This window comes from Scleropages formosus, chromosome 23, assembly GCF_900964775.1.
Source record: "Scleropages formosus chromosome 23, fSclFor1.1, whole genome shotgun sequence".
Classification (NCBI taxonomy): Eukaryota; Metazoa; Chordata; class Actinopteri; order Osteoglossiformes; family Osteoglossidae; genus Scleropages; species Scleropages formosus.
In genome coordinates this window covers 4,989,601-5,005,973 of record NC_041828.1, presented here as the reverse complement: position 1 = coordinate 5,005,973, position 16,373 = coordinate 4,989,601, and the positions used below count along the sequence as shown (strand labels likewise).

The following is a 16,373-nucleotide window of genomic DNA, read 5'->3' as shown; positions in this document are numbered from 1 at the left end:
AGGTGGTCATGGGATATGGAGTTCTCAAGTTTTTTCCCCCCCCCTCAAATCACAAATTTTGCTTGGATGATAACAATGGTCAGAGGACACCAGTATGAATCTGCAGTCCATTCCAGCCTGTCCTCAGTGCGGCCGAGGTCTCAGGAGAACTTCCGCAACCAAAGCAAGGTATCTGAGCAACTAAAAGTCGCGTGGACAACTTGTGGGAAGAGATCACGTACCTAAAGCGCTCAAAGAAAAACCAGGCCCAGGGCTTACGTAAGTAGCAGCAGCAGCAGCTTCTTTTTGCCTATTCAAACAGTATGAAATTTTGAAATTCTGTCCCTTGTCATGTCTTTATAGGATATTCAAAGTGATTCATGAGCAGACAAAAGCAGAATCCAGTGGACTGCTGTGAGATATAAAACACCTGAGCTCTCAGTCAGATCTGCTCTTGCATCACTCGAAACACCTCCCTTACAGTTTGCCTTCACGTCAGCCTGTGTTCTGGAACATGGTAATTCATCTACACACACCAGGACAATTTCACTCAAATTTTATGGGTCAGCTTCCAAGGGACACACTTCACTTCATGCAAAAAAAAAGGCCACAAACTCTGATTCCTGCATAAAACATCTCACAGCCTTTGTGCAGCACAGCTGTCCTTACCTACCTTTACCTCATCCTGCTCTTCCGGTAGAGATTACTGGCACCAAACGCAGGACGCTTTCTGATAATGTCACAAATATTAATGAAATGGTTCACTGCAAATAATTAAAAAAACAACCTTCAAAAAAATACACACAGTGGGAAACCAAAACCTATGCTGGCGCTGCCAAGAGGTTGGATGGGTAATCGTCCGTCTCTTCCCAGCGGACTGACCAGTTCTTACTGAGCCGAGTGACCAGTTCCGGGGAGGAGGTCTCATCTCTGCGTGACCTCCGCAAGAACACCAGCCCTCACCCTAACTCCACAACTCCAACAGCAACTGTCCCTAATTCATCACTGTCGTAGGTGGTAACTGAGAGGGGGGGGCAGCCGAAGGGGTTGTAGTAAAACGGCTCATGTCCCCCCCCCTCCCCCAACCCCCTGCTCTTTTACGTGTGCGCACACATTCTTTCCTCGCATTTTAAAGCTACACACTGCGCAAGGAGCAGGAGCAGCTGCTCGCTCGAACCACCTTTTGTTTGACACCCCCCCCGATCGGGCCGACACACGTACACACGCAGCTGTCAGCGGGCTTGACTTTACAGGTCGAGTCTACTCTGCATTGTTCCGCTACCTTCTGTGGACCTTCCAGGGTGAACGCAACAGGTGCGTGAGCAACGAGACGCCGTGTCCAAGGAATGACTGGAACGTGCAGGAACACCTCGCTCACGCCGTACTTGATCCTGGTAGCCCCTGTAGTGGGGGGTCCCGTTTCTTCCCAAATATGCTGAAGCAGGCTCCTGTGGGACAGCTGGGGTGGGAGGCACAGGGGCTGGTGAGGGGGGGGGACCGGCTGCCTGGCTGGGCAGTGGTGGGGCAGTGGAAAACCAGCAGAACCCGTCCGGCGTCACGCACGGCTGCAGCTGCACAGCCGCACACTGGGTGGTCTTCACATTCGATTGCACCGTGGTGCAGTCAGGGGGCTTCTGCACCAGCAGGGTGCTTTTCACAGCCCGCCTTTACGCCTTCCCTTCTATCCTGCCAACAGGGCGCTGTAAGTCCAGGTGGTGCAGGGTCCATATAAGGGGCTCGCATGTCCTCACCGCACATGCTCTGCCACAGAGCAGTAGAGCAGCAGGGCCCACGTGGGGTTACCTACATTAGGAGCAAGGGTAACACCTTGACGGTCAAAAAATTTCAACCTCAAATTACAACAGAGATCAGCTCGTATTGAAGAAATGTAAATTGTCAAATTTTTATTTTCCCAGTTTTTTCCAATCGTTTTTGCTATTTTGAGGGCAACATTCTAACAAAACATCCGTTTATAGCCTGGTGGTACAGATGCCAACAATAAGGGGCTAAAAAGTTAGCCAGTGAAAATAAATGAACTAATTATGTTTTATATTTCCATGGTGTGTGTGTGTGTGTGTGTGTGTGTGTGTGTGTGTGTGTGTGTGTGTGTGTGTGTGTGTGTGTGTGTGAGTGAGAGAAAGAGAGAGAGACTGCCATGCACTGGACTGATGTCCCATCCAGGAGGTACCCTGCCTCATGTCGTATGCCTTGGGAACACACCCGACAATCGCGACCCTACATGGGAAAAGTGGTTTTCAAAAATGGATGGATACTTTATATTTTGCCATAATTACTATTAATATATATTAACATAGTCTACAATGCTCTCTTGTTTAGTTATATTATTTGTGTAGAAGAAGTGTTTAAGAGTATCACCGAAACAACAACAGCACAAAAGCTTGATCTGGACCCCTTGGAGATCTTCCGGAGGGTCGACTGCTTGCATTCCTCATGCCAGCTACATGAGCGAGACGCTATCAGTGTGTGCCTGCACCGCCGGTGCCCTACAAGCGGGCAATCTGAGCTGCCAGCGAGGGATGCAAATACTTTGTGATTAATCTGCTGTCAATCATGCGATCACATATTCACAGTAAAAAAAAAAAAAAAAAAAAAAAAAAAAAAAAAAAAGATGAATCAAATTGTCGGGTATGGTTTTCATTTTTTCCTTCATGTATTTTTTATGTTCTAATTATCAAGATATAAAATTGTATTTCACTGCTCTCAAAAGGCAATAGCGGCGATGTAACAGTGCCGGATACAGACGCAGCACTTGGATGGCTAATGGCCTCCTTTGTGTCTCTACCCAACCCATGTCAACTAGAAGGGTGTTCTTGGCTGCTGGTTTGACCAAGACCAAGACCCCCAGGTCCTTGAAAATGTTGATAAGCTTAATGGGTATATGAATTCTTCACCATTTCTGGTAATGTTTTATCTTACAAATGCATTTTTACCCCAGTGCACATCACTTGATGTGAATGATAATGGCTTTGTTTGTTACAATATTTGTGCCAGAGCTTTTATTAGTTTTTAATGTGTATTTAGGACTGTTGCATTATTAATATATACAATATCATTTAAATTATAATTTAAACAATTTAACTTAAAAATGAAACTATGTTCACCCTAGCTGACAGTAAGAAATGTGGTATTTACATCTCAACTGCCAATGTGAATGTACAGATGTGACTGAAGCATCCTGACATTTTCATTTCTGAACTTACATTTACATTTATTCATTTAGCATACACTTTTCTCCAAAGCGATGTACATCTTAGAGAAAATACAATTTGTGCATTACATTAGGAGAAAGAGACATAGTTGCAGACATCTGATTCTTAAGTAAATCTAGTTTGTGTCTTTCCACTTGATGCACCGATGTTCATCACTTGAGTAGGTGCATCAAATGCACGACAGATGAATCCTGATTTTCAAAAAAATTGTAGGAAAGTTAAGGTACACAAACATTCACATACGATACTGGAGTAGCGGCTGTGTAAAGGCTTATCTGGGGATGATCACGAAGTTACGGTGCATAAACATTTACACCATACATGAGCTGGAGAGATGATGGGCGAAGTAAGTCTGGAAAGGGTGAGTTTTCAGACCCTTCTTGAATCTAGACAGAGTTTCAACAGTTGAGTGAGAGAGAGAGGTCATTCTACCACAGCGGAGCCAGAACCGAGAACCTCCGAGCTTTACTTTTCGTGTGCAGTACCACCAAGTTTAAACAATCTTCTGCAGTTTTCTATGAGTTAAAATATGGACAATATTCTGTCTTATCCTGTAAAAATTATTTGGTGTTTTCTTCTGCTGAACGCTCAGAATGATATGATTAGCGTTGTCAAGCCATTATGCAGTTTGAAAATGTTAATAAAAATGTCTTTTTTGATTAATGCAATTTTTGTACACCCACTTTTCTAATTAGTCTGTTCTCCATTACAGTTTGTTATGACATCGCTTGTGCCTCTTATAATATTTACAAAAAAAAAAAATTGGTGGGAGGGTATTGGGATTTGTCTATCCTGTGTCTTATGCACCTACTCGAACGATGGCAAGTGGTAGGGAACAAACTAGGTTTGCTTGAGACTTTCATGTCTGCAGCTATGTCTCCTTCTCTTAATGTAATGCATAAAGTGTACTCTTGCTGAGACGTACGTCACTTTGGACAAAAGCATCTGCTAAATGAATAAATGTAAATGTAATAAAAAGCAGTTTTTTATTTTGATTAGTTATCAAATAGAAAAAAATACAGTTTCCCTCCTAGCTGGTGGTGTTAAAAAAAAAAAAAAAAAGAGAAGGAAACATGATCTTTAAGCTCCAAGATTTGCCCCTTATTTTGTTACTGTAAAAAGGACAAATGATTTTTCCTGAAAAATGTACCACAAGAGCCCCCCCAAAGACTGAAATTTCTATCCAATTCACCATAACTTATATCATGATTTTAGACTTATCTAGCGATCTGTCGTCTACTATCTACATTTTATTCCAGGAACAATAGTCAAGTCAAACCTCTGTATGCGATACTGCTCTTTTTTACCAATTAGAGCACATTACATTTACAGAAGAAGGTGCATGAACCTATTTTTAAAAATATTAATGAATATCTATTCAAATATTTATGATTGGTTTCACATGGGGATCATACTGAAAATTGTGTCTAATGCACTATGGAAAAGATGAATGAGCAGTGTGTTAAGAGCTGGTTCTGTCAGCACTGCACACTGCCCATCCCAGGACCCCGGCAGCCTCAGTCCAGAGACGTGGCAACCCTAGAGGGCAGGGGCGGGGCAAATGAGATGAGAGACAGCCCTGTGCTCCTCCCTTCAGGTTGCCCCACCTTCTAAATTCGAAGGGAGGTTGCTGGCAGGGACCCAAAAGTCAGAGCAAGCATCTAAGGCTGGAGGCTCAATGCACCCTGGGTAATTTCCACCGCTTCTCCCCGCTGACCGCCCCCTTACTCCCACCCCGCTCCTTTGTCAACAGCCACAGCTGCGTGCGAATGCTGCGGGCGCTCTGTCAGCCAGCGTTAGCGCAGAGCACTCTCCTCAGAACGTGCGACGCCCGAGTCCTCCTTCTGCCCATCGCTCCTGAAGACACAACAAAGGCACAGCGCGGTCTGCAGACAGGAGGTGGACGGGCTTCAAAAAGAGCCTCAACAGGAAACGGTGGATCCGTTTCACACCTGCGTGTCGGCAGAGCTGCAGCTATGACCACTTTTTCTGTTGCAGTGTTCTCACTGGCATCCATAATTCATGCACATGCACGCAAGCATGACGGTATTTTACACTTAATGTACAATTTAAATTAAGATAACATACAATTTAGTCATTTAAAAATCCACTGCTCAATTATTCCACACACATATCAATAAGAAGGAATGTGGCAATTTAGCCTCTAAGAGAAAACACAAAGGTGAAAACCCCTCTGCCCTGTCCTGGCATACTAAAGACTACTTTAGTAATTTAAAGGACCGACACAAAGGTAGAGTAGTGAAACTAGGCTGGAAAACCGGGTTTCCAGCACCCACCTTAACTGACACTCTCCTTCTCACACTTGCACAAACTCACACGCACACTTCAGTCTGTTAAAGAGCTCTGGGTTAAATCCAAGGTGTCAGAAGGAACCGCAGTGTGAGATATAGAAGCTAAACTGCATTGGGGAACAGAGTCTTTAGAGGCTGAGCCCTCTGGCAATAAGGCTCTAACACACACACGGAGCTCAAAAACAGCTGACATCCCTGACAGGCTTGACAGCTGACGTTCTCCAGGTGGGGGGCAGAGGGGACTCCAGCCCCACAGAGCCCTCCCAGCCCCCACCCACAGCACCCACACCTCCCACTTTCCACACCTGTTGGCACTCACACACTGCAGCACCTGCTGTTTTCAATTCTCCTTCTCAATGCCTTTGTCCAACTGTATCTCTGTTCTTCTCTCAGGGCTGAAACACCCCTTTGGGCAGCCAAGCCAGAGAAGCCTTCAGCTGGCTACACGTTGTGGGGAAGTTTTTTTTTTCTCCCCCCAAGCTCTACTTTTGTTTACTGCTGAATCCCAGACAAGCCAGATGCAAAACTATGGAAGTCAATTTGTCCATTCCTGGTGGAAAAATCTCAGACTGCCACAAAACAGGTGATGTTTCCAACTGTGAAATGACTAACCGTGGGCAAGGCCACTGTCTTCCAAGTGACGAGGGCCACTGACGGCTCATGATGCCAGCTGCCGCGGACTCTGAGCATCTCCCACAGCGCCCTCGTCCTTTCTGGCCAGCTTGCAGCCGTTCTAGTAGGTCATGGGCTTCTTTGCTGTCCAGCTTACAACAAGGCACCATAAACCAAATCTACAAGCAAAGATGGCTAGAAACCAGTGATGAGCAAAGCCTTCTGTCCCTTCTGAGAAAAGCCAAGCTGGAGAGGGTCAGAATCTTCTGGCCACGGTCTCTCTGGATCTCTCCCTCATGCATCTAAACTTCACCACGACACAGGGAGCACATGGCTAAAACAAATTAACACATAAGTAAATAAATACTTTCTGGGAACCCATGGCGATAGTGATTAGCCAGCTTTGCACTGCAACCTCAGTCAGCTTCTTCTAGCACCGGGGCTCTTGCACAGAAGAGAAGCTAGTCAAGCAAAACGCAGCACTAAGCGTTTGAGGGGGTGGGGGTGTCACACCGGAAGAGGGCTGCTGGCTAAAAAGCTGACCACTTCCCCAGAGCAGCCAGATGGGATGGAGAAGTGAAAACACTGATGGACACAGAAGGGCTGTACCACTAACGTTGTGACATGAGAGTGAGGTGAGTGAAACACACGAAGGGGCACAGAGGGTGAATCTCAACCGCCAAGAACAACGGTAGGAGTCAGATGCTCCTGCAAGAGCGCCTCAATGTCAGGGTATTTCTGAAACAAGCTTTGAGTCCACCAGAAAAGAACAGACAGTGCCGTAGTGCTAGAAATGCCTTTAGCATTAGAGGACCTGTAACTTCAAGTCAAACACTTTGGGTTAAAGAATGAATAAATTATAAATAATTCACCAAAATTATGGGGCTGTAGTGATTAGCGCCACCACCAAGCACATGACGAAGCGAGGTTCAAATCCCCGCTCTTGCTGTAGTACCCTTGAGCAAGAAAACCACCCTGAATTGATAGAGTAAAAATTACCCAGCAGTAATAAACTCAATATCAAGCATTAAAAGAAGTAAGTCTAGTCTAGAGAGGGTGGCGGGCTGTTGATCTAATGAGCATGCCCAGTGCAACATGAGGAACGTGGTCTGTGTCTGTTTTCTGGCTGCACGCCGATACACAAGGGCCCCGAGCTGGAGCGGTTTAGCAGTAATGCGACAACCATTAGAGTACTGTAAACAATGGCAGTAATCGTCCACATAATTAAGTACAAAACACAGTGGGCAAAAACAGGCAAAAAGACACACACTCTCTTCCCTTTGCTCAATGAATGTGAGGGGTGGACCTGTAAACAAATGTGTGGGTGGTGGACACCTCTGCGGACCACCGTGGAGCTGTCTGAGAGAGGGCCTGGACAGTTGCCGGGATGGCCAACGTGGGGGTAAGATGAGGAGGAACACATTTGTGGTGGGCATTAACAGATGGAACACAATTGGGGGGGGGGGGGTAGTACAATGCAACTCTTAGGAGATACGGTGTGAGATTAGAAATGAGATGGCGGATTGGGACAGGTTGTTTGGATAGAGTTGGGCATTGCTGTTGGAGCACAGAAAGCACAGAGACAACAGAGACACTAATAATAAACAGCAAGAGTAGCAAACAGCCAGAGGGAATACTAATTCGCAGCAGAAAAGAGGAGTTGGGAGAAATAAAACACTGCAGAGAAATCATGCTCCTGGGACAGGATGATGAAGACAGCAGTGGGAGACGATGTTGGCAGAGCAACTGAAGCCAGATACAAAGCATCATGTGGTCTTTACTGTCTGTTTCTCCCTGGGGAATAATAAAAATACATATTGAACCACAAATCCAAAGCGCAAAACAAGCCTCCCTGGGACAGGCTTGCTAGGCCACATGTGCAGGTACATTACAGCAAATAAGCAATGCTGTTTGAATCGATCTTTTCAAAACGATCCATTAGGTTCATTTTAAGGAGCTCCTCCAAGCTACTACTGATGGAGGCCTAAGGAGTACCGAGAGGCCACACACTTTCACGGTAAAAGAAATGGGTCTTACAAATGCTTTTCAAAACAGGAGATGTAGAACGTCCCCAAACCACCACTCTACGCCACTGCCATCTACGCGTGTATCAGCAACTGCACTTCTGCTCAAATCGTAACTGAGTCAAGGGGATCGGGTGTCAGCAGGAAGGAGCAGGGGTTGTGTGTCTCGGACGCATTGCCCTGGGACTGCAGAGCAAGCGGATGAGCGATCGAGGCACAGGTGTGGGGTTTCAGCTAAATGCTCCCTTCCCTAGCCCCAGCAGAGCCCTCCTTGTGCCAGTCCAACGCTAGTCTTGGGTATCCTCTTCTCCTTAGAGACTGTTCAAACCCCGAGCAGATGATATAGTCTGCGGGTGAATGACCCGTACCTTTTAACCCTTGGCATTATAACTTCTGGGAAACCTGTGGTTTGAGGAAATTAACGCTAATGGCTGCAGAAGCTCAGCAAGAGGTTAAATGTCACCAGGGGTCAGCAGCAGGTAGGCAAGGACGTGCAAGGTCACCTGCAGCTGTCAACAGCCTTGGGTTGGTACTCTGACACCAAAAATCATCCATCACACGGAAGGGGTCATCAATGCCATGCCAACACTACGCAACCCTAAAGAGGTACAATGGAGACCGTAATATACCACTGAGTGATTGGGGTGTTTACCACCAAATTGTTTCATGACACACACACAAAAATACCACTACCATATGATACAAAATGTCAAGGCCCCAACCATTCACAACTAATTTGTACACCCAGTTTCTCTTCAAATGTCTGGAATCCAGCTGTAACAGTAAAGAACAGGTGCACAAATAAATCGACATGTGACCTTATGGGACGCTGTGTCCTGCACCGCACTATACATACATATGCAAAAGTACGACCGCACACCCATATACAGTACACGCTGCGTATGTGTGTGTTTTGCACTTTGTTACAGCCTCTTCTGTATAGCACGCGGTGACTCACGAGTCGATTGCTCATTTATTTGTTCTTTATGCTGTAAATTTTATCCTGACTTTTTTCCCCAACTCATAAAGTGGACGTTAAAAAATGGTTTCATAAAGCGACAGTGACATTCACAAACTTTTGTTTATGGAGTGAACAAACATGACTCTATAGAAAATCAAGACACAGCAGTGTTACTTAATGATACCTAAAACCACAGTTCTGCACTGGATCTGGACCCCCAGATGTACAGACACACTCTACTTCTAAAAAAATATTTAGGGTGCAAAAATCATTTACTCTCTGGGTAGCCTTCTCTTACCCACAGGAACTCGTAACTACCCATCAGTATGATGAAAGCGACTTCATATACAGAAGACGCAACAAGCACAAAATCATCTGCCATTTTTGTCTCCTCAAAAGTTGACCTTTAACTTAAGACAAGTTTAAAAAAAAAAAAAAAAAAACAGTTTAGAAAACTTCTTAGAGCAACAGTTTAGAACAGTTTAGAAAACTTCTTAATCTACACGCACATACATGAATATGTATGTCTGAGTACGTCTACATAAATTATGAATATCTAATTATTTCCTAAGACAGTGTGTATTTGCTCGCAAGTATTTGATGAATGTCACATGGACTCAAAAATATTTCATTTGGACAAAGCTTTTATGGAAAACTGCCACAAAGACTGGAACGATCTCCGGAAATATCAAGAAGGCTTGAATAGCAGGTTCTCATAGGAGGAGACCTAGAGCTTTAATGTACTCCTACATTCACAATAATCCCAGATATAAATAGGCACAGCACGGAATTCATCATTTTCATTTATTTGTTTTGTTTTTATACTTCCTCCCCAAACGAGGTCAGCTCTCAATTCCATTTCCGTTAACAGGTTGGATATTTTAAGAGGGTTTTTTTTTTTTTTCCCTTCCTCCTGTTCTTGTCGGAGGCGGGCTGGATAAATTTAGTGTACGGATCCATGTATTTTTAGAAAAGAAAGCGGCGCGCGGTAAACGGAGGAGCCGGGATTGTCTGCGCCCCCTCCCCCCCCTCGCAAGCACTCACAGTCACCACCGATCCAAGATTAGGCTCCCGCGGCGACACGTTTCGGGTCCGAGCAGCTGTCGCTTCGCTGGGAAATTGACACCAGTTGCTGAGCGTGCCGGGGCGATTAGCTTGTTCTGCTGAGCTTGTTTCTGGGAGCTCAAAAAAGGTGGCACCTCTCTGTGTGACACAACTGGCAACACAACTTGATCAGTTTTACATTTTCGATGTCAACCATAGTTTTGCACAACTGCCACAGGCTGACGGATGTTTGACCGGCTTTTGTAAGTTTGGGTAATTTAAGGGATGGTGGTGGTGTAAAGTGATTCTTGCTAAACCTTGGATTCCTAGAGACCCCTGACTCTGAGAGTTTAGCTTATTGGCACAAACAACAGGACAGCAGCACGCTGTGTGCGCTTCAAAGACCCAGCTTCAGACCACCGCTCAGAAGCAACTACATGTTCAAGAACCCCTGTGGCTGCCAACATTCACTCAGCTTACTTCTCGCTGCTTAGCACTGCGTTAAGTGCCTGGTTCCTGTTTTTAACCTTTACCCTCATGTTAGATTTCTTCACTTCCCAGGAAGCAAAGTACCTCAAAAGTACTCCGATTACAAAAATTAAACAAGTTGCCTGGCAATTTTCCTCTGAAAACCTTTTAACCTTCAAATATCTTAAATCAGGACAACAATTACTGGATGTCAGAATGATTTCAAGAACTGTTCAATTATTCAGTAACTTGACTTCCATCCAATATAACAGTATGATGTCCTCACTCACGGGCTGTACTTATTGGCAGCAGATGATAAATGACTCCCCCAGAGCGGGGACAACTATTGTACTTTTCAGGTACTTCACCTGAATTACTAAATTACGTATACTGAACCACCCAAATGCATAGCGTCATAATGTTTTACATCCTCCTCTCAGCTAACAGCTCATTTACACCATGTCAGGTAAGACAGTAACTGATAAAGGACGTGAACTGGCAATCTCAAACTGCTCAGGACTCAAAGCCCTCAGAGGCCTTGCTGCGGGCCACCGTTTTAGTAAAAACAAAGGAAATAAATTACTCTGGATTAAAAATTAAAAAAAAAAAAACATAACACCAACAACAAAACCCTCAAGCAGCCTGTTCATGCTGAGTCGACCTTTTATTTCCACCTGTGAGAACCCTGCTATTTGGAAAAAAAGTGGCCCAAGTCAGACCAGCACCGCCTGCCTGGTTTCCTATCTAATTAGATTTGATAAACTTTGATGAATTAGTCATAGGTGAGAGCTGTGTACCATGGCAGGAGGACAGCAGGATCATGCGATTTCTCTCGGTAGTAGGTTCAGCAGTCTAAGGAAGGGATTTAAGGGATTTCCCGGACTGAAAAAGAGACCCATTGAATTGAACAGACTAAGTCCGCGGTGTAATCAGGACTCTGAAAAATATGGAGGGCATGGCAATAGCTAAAAAACCTTGTTTTCACATGCACTGATAAAGACTGCCTTGCTCATGGCATTATGTCTGCGCTAAAATCATGCAGAATCACTCACGAAGCAATCCTAGCATTGATGTGAAAACTAAATAACCTTGAGTGCTCAAATGAAAAAAAGAAGCAACAAAACCTAGTTAGGAGAACATGAATCAGAATTAAAATTCCATGGAAAGAAATGGCACTTTCGTGACCAGGGATTCTGACTTATTTCACAAGCCGGTCAGCACGAGCCAAATGCTTTTCTATCGCTCGCTGCACATGCATTGCAGCCCAGCTTTGCAAAGGCTGTTTGCTGTACAGCCTGTAAAATTTGCCTTAAATTTGCCTGAACAGCTAGGCTCCCGCAGCTAACGGACCCTGATGCACTGTAGCAAACGTCCTGAGCTTGCCTTGGTTTAAACTGCTGCCAGTTGTATTGGCACTACTACTGTGGGTTGGGAGGACTCATTTGAGACTCTAATTATAACAGCAAAAACCACCAAAAAGTTTAACTTTAACATCAAGAATTTTAGGTTATTAAACCATCTTTCTAACAGTGGAAAACAGATCTTCACAGGCTCTATTTAAGCAGCACGCTAACAAGGGTGCTGTTGTTCAGCACGTTTTTCAACTTGAGCATGAAGGGCGGGGGAAAAAATGACATAACCTCCCAGGAGAACGCTTCTACCCCGGGTCAGTAAAGGTCTCGCCAGCATACCGGAGAGAAGACATGGTGAGTGCACTGCTTAGGAAAGCAGCAGGAGAGATCGGTGTCCTGCACAGGGTCCTGTGACACCGGCCAAAGTAGAGGAATAACGAGAAACTCAGAGACAGGGGGCTATCTGGACGGAGAAGGAAAGAAAACATGGGCTTGGGGGAATCCCTCCCCTTTGTCCTGGATTCTGGATCATAAGAGCCGTACCAATCACATTCCCACTCCTTTGGTTTGCAACAGCCTGTTTCGAGCACAGTCCTGAACAGTTTCCTCGGTAAAAAAGACACAGCTCAAAAGTAAAGGCCAAATTCTAAAGCTGAAGCATGTGGGGGTCACAAGCCCTAGTCAAATAAATTCACACATGTTCCAGAAAAGGGATGCAGACATGCAACTAGTTTTCTGTGTGGTTAGAGACAAGTCATTTATACCGTTTTACATATTTCTCACTTGAGGGCCTGCATTTAGGGCAGGCTTTACTCAAGTTCTCTTTGCAGTAAGCCCTTGTCTAATGGTGAATAGTGGCCTTCTCAGCAGCAGAAAGCCTTGAACTTCAGATAAGCCAATAAAGATGATTCATACTGTAACATCCATTTGGAAAAGGGCCTCTTTTTCATCTGTTATTCAATACACTTTATGCCTACAAACAAAAGAAGGGAACGTTTCAGAATGTTAAGAGCTTCATTAACAGTCTTACCTGCCGTCCCACCCCCCGCCCCAATGGTTGCTGAGTGTCTGCAGCCTGTCCTGCTGTGGTGTGGGAGACATGAACAGTAACTAAGTTAGTTCCACCCCATCAGCTTTTACCAGCAAACTCTGTGGTGTCCCCAGGGAGCTTCCAGACTAGTGTTTTAAAAAAAAAAAAAAAACAGAATGCAACTTGCCATTTTTCAGGTCATGTGGCATCTCAAGTGGGCGGGAAAAAAAACTAGATGATAAAACCCACCCAGACAAGCATCCCGGCTGAGATTCTGTCAGAAAAGGAGAAATGATGTGAACTGAAATGACATGGTCTGCCTTTGGTTCCAGGAGTGATGTTCGCAGACACCACAGCGGAATTAGCTGTCAAGGACTGAAAATTGGATTTGATGAGAAAAGGAAAAAAGATTAACGTTACCCTCAGAATTTGCTTGTGGTGTTATGCTGGAGTTTGCTTTGGTGCTGTGGTGGCGGTGTAACAGTAATAAAATAACACACAAAGAAGTTGCAAATTCTACTCCATACTTCTTGCTGATGTTTTTGCCACTGACTCCCGCCAACTGCCACCATGAGGATCTCAACCCTGGTGATGCAGCACTTATACAGCTTGCCCATGATCCAAACGCCGCTCCATCCTCCTGTCACCGTGCCCTGCCAGCTCCTGCTTCAGGCATATTCCCTCCGCGTGCGGCGACGGATTCTGTCGCTATAGCTAGCACAGCGTGCCTTAACCCTCCATCCTGCTCTGTTCTCCTTTCACTCAACACAGTGTGCTGCATTTCACAACTTCTGCTGTCAGATCAGAGATTGTTTCAGACACTCTAAGGACTATGGTACGCCGCTGCTGCTCCCCCCCACCCACTCCCTCACTCCCCCTCTCCTCGCTCCAACTTTGATTAATGTTACCTAGCAATCTGAGCTCCATTCTGGAATGAGGAATAGCCTGAAATTCTCACAGCTTCTGAGGTGCTGATGAAATAATCACTTTTCAATAATATTTTTCTACCGTTCCACAGCTGTCAGCAACCGAATCCTATTTGCTTTGAAAGACAGGCATTTGGCTGGATGCAAATAAGCATTTCCTTTTCATTCTTTTCTCATTTCCTATATCCCATTTCAGACAATAGCCATTTTCTATCTGGCATGGTGACTGCAATTGAAAAGATATATATATGGCGAACATCTTCTGCAGGACTACATTTTTTTGAGCAGTTATGATGCGTTGCTTTGGAACAGTAAAGGTCAGAGTTGTTCTTCCATGAGAATGCTGTATGATAGCCATTGGAGAGTACAGACCTGTAAAACTGTGCATCTCTGAACGATATGATACTCGAGTTCATTTTACCGGTGTTACAAGTCAAACTAACCAAAGACTTGATAACATTGTTCTCACAAGAAAAAAAATATGCCACATGAAACATGCAATGACAGCACGCTAATGACACAAAAGAAGAACCCTTATCGAAAACGTTAATTACTTCCGAGAGAAAAGGTAGTCAGTTCTACCCTAGTTGCTGAGTTCTACATAGAGAAGGGGTATAACTAAGCATGTCCACGACTATAATGTCCCAGCAAAGCAGATCCCCCTTCCTCTAAACGTGGCACAACCACACGCTCTTACCCCTTTCCCTACAGCAGAGACTCCTGCCTCGAGATCCTTCTTCTCCCCTCGACTTCAGACGAGTGTCCCATCAAAGCAGCGAAACAGGCCTGACATCATGTTTCACCATTTCCACAGCCATGCATGGCACATGTCATTTATAAGACTCAGCAGGGACTTAATGCGGTGCAGCCGTTAAACTGCGGGAGGTAACTGCTCATCTGGGCAGAATGTGCTTCCTCCTGGCGGGCATCCCTGGCAAAGCTGGCCAGCTTGCGGGAGAAAACACTCGGCACCACTTCTTCCTCGCATCTTTTCAACGGTCGACTAAGCGAGAAGGTCGAGTTTCATCAATTATATATATGTAAAACAAAAGGGAGAGAAATTATGTATTACCGCTCATACTTACATTATTAATAAATGTAATACAATAATCAATTTCTTTGACTCCAGCTGTTCTACATTCCCTCAGTCCGTTGCCTAAAATGCCTGGGGGCCTTAGTTCCACACAAAAAAAATTAAAGGTTAGTTCAACTTCCTACTAAAAAGAATACAAATAGAGTTGAGGGCAGCACAACATGGACTGTTACTCTTACTGTACTGGAATGGCAGGGCTAAAGAGTTCCTCTTGTTTACTGACAGACATGGACGGTTATATTAGCATGGCATAATGAATACAAGGACATGGAGGTGCTAAAGCGTATGAAACACTCCAGTGCGTGTAAAACCTGTGCATTTTGAAGGGAAAATGAGCCGGAATCCACGGCGACGCCTGAGCGACTCCTCAGTCTGACAGTTCCTGTGACAGGTCTCGCGCGGAGCCCCCCACCTCCCTGCCCTCCTCCCCAGCGCGCGCGCGCGCACACACACACGCATCTCCTCGAGCCGAACGCGACATTCGGAGTTCAAAAACATTGAGGACGAGGGTGAGGGGACAAACATGCACCTATTTGTCAGCTCATCTGTCAAAATTTCCCAATTAGTTGGGAGCCAACACCCACGACCCTCTCAACTCTTCCGATAAAATTCATTCCCGTCACTCTCAACACAGGAAAAAAAAAAACGCGCGCGCGCGCACGCACACACAGTGACAGACACACACACACTCACAAGTGGCCGAGGAACACTGTAGCTAATCACATTTTAGGGATCTTTCATCACCGCTGAACGAAAACTCCTGAGCCTGAGGTAAACTCCTGTTGGTTTAAAACCAAAAAAAAACAACAACAACAACAACTGCGGTGCAGTCGAAGCAGATAGATTTATCTCACTTGACTTACCTGAAAATGTTGTGTTCACATATGTAAGATACAAAACCGAATTATTTCATTTGTAGAAATATAAACTATATGTTGACATCGATAATATTCGTCAGCGGCGTCTCGCGTTTTAAAAAAAAAAATCTTCCCCCTTTCCGCTTGATGTAAAGGTAACTATTTCGTTCAGCCAAACGATAGAGTGTAGAAAGTGGAGCGCAACCTACCTTAATCGGAACAGTATCAAGACTGACAAGACAGTAGCCAATTAAACGGAAGGATTTGTCTCGCTTAGCCAATGAACGCATATTTATGAAAATACAGTTTGCGAGAAGCGAACTGTAGGAGGAGGGAAGGAGGGGTGTGAGCATGGAGGGGAGGGGAGGGGAGGGGAGGAGTATAGTAGTGGTCATGCTTGCCTGGAGTGCTCCGTATCCCTCCGCCGTGTCAGTTAGGTTTGGAGGAGAGGAAGAGCTGTGTGTGCGTATGCCGTGTGTGTCCCC

The 16,373-nt window shown here is 45.1% G+C and overlaps 1 protein-coding gene across 7 annotated transcripts in view; it reads right to left on the bottom strand.

Annotated features, from left to right (window-relative positions):
• Positions 1 to 16,077, bottom strand: part of LOC108930416 (myocyte-specific enhancer factor 2D homolog) — a 55,011-nt gene extending 38,934 nt beyond the window's left edge. For 6 of the 7 annotated variants that reach the window (XR_003797266.1, XM_018745630.2, XM_018745634.2 and 3 more), the window contains exon 1: positions 15,895 to 16,077. The gene's annotated coding sequence lies outside the window, so the exon portion shown is untranslated. Of the gene's footprint in view, positions 1 to 14,635; positions 14,719 to 15,894 lie in introns of those variants that run through there. The other variant, XM_018745631.2, reaches the window with a different exon arrangement.
• Between the last annotated feature and the right edge of the window lie 296 nt (positions 16,078 to 16,373).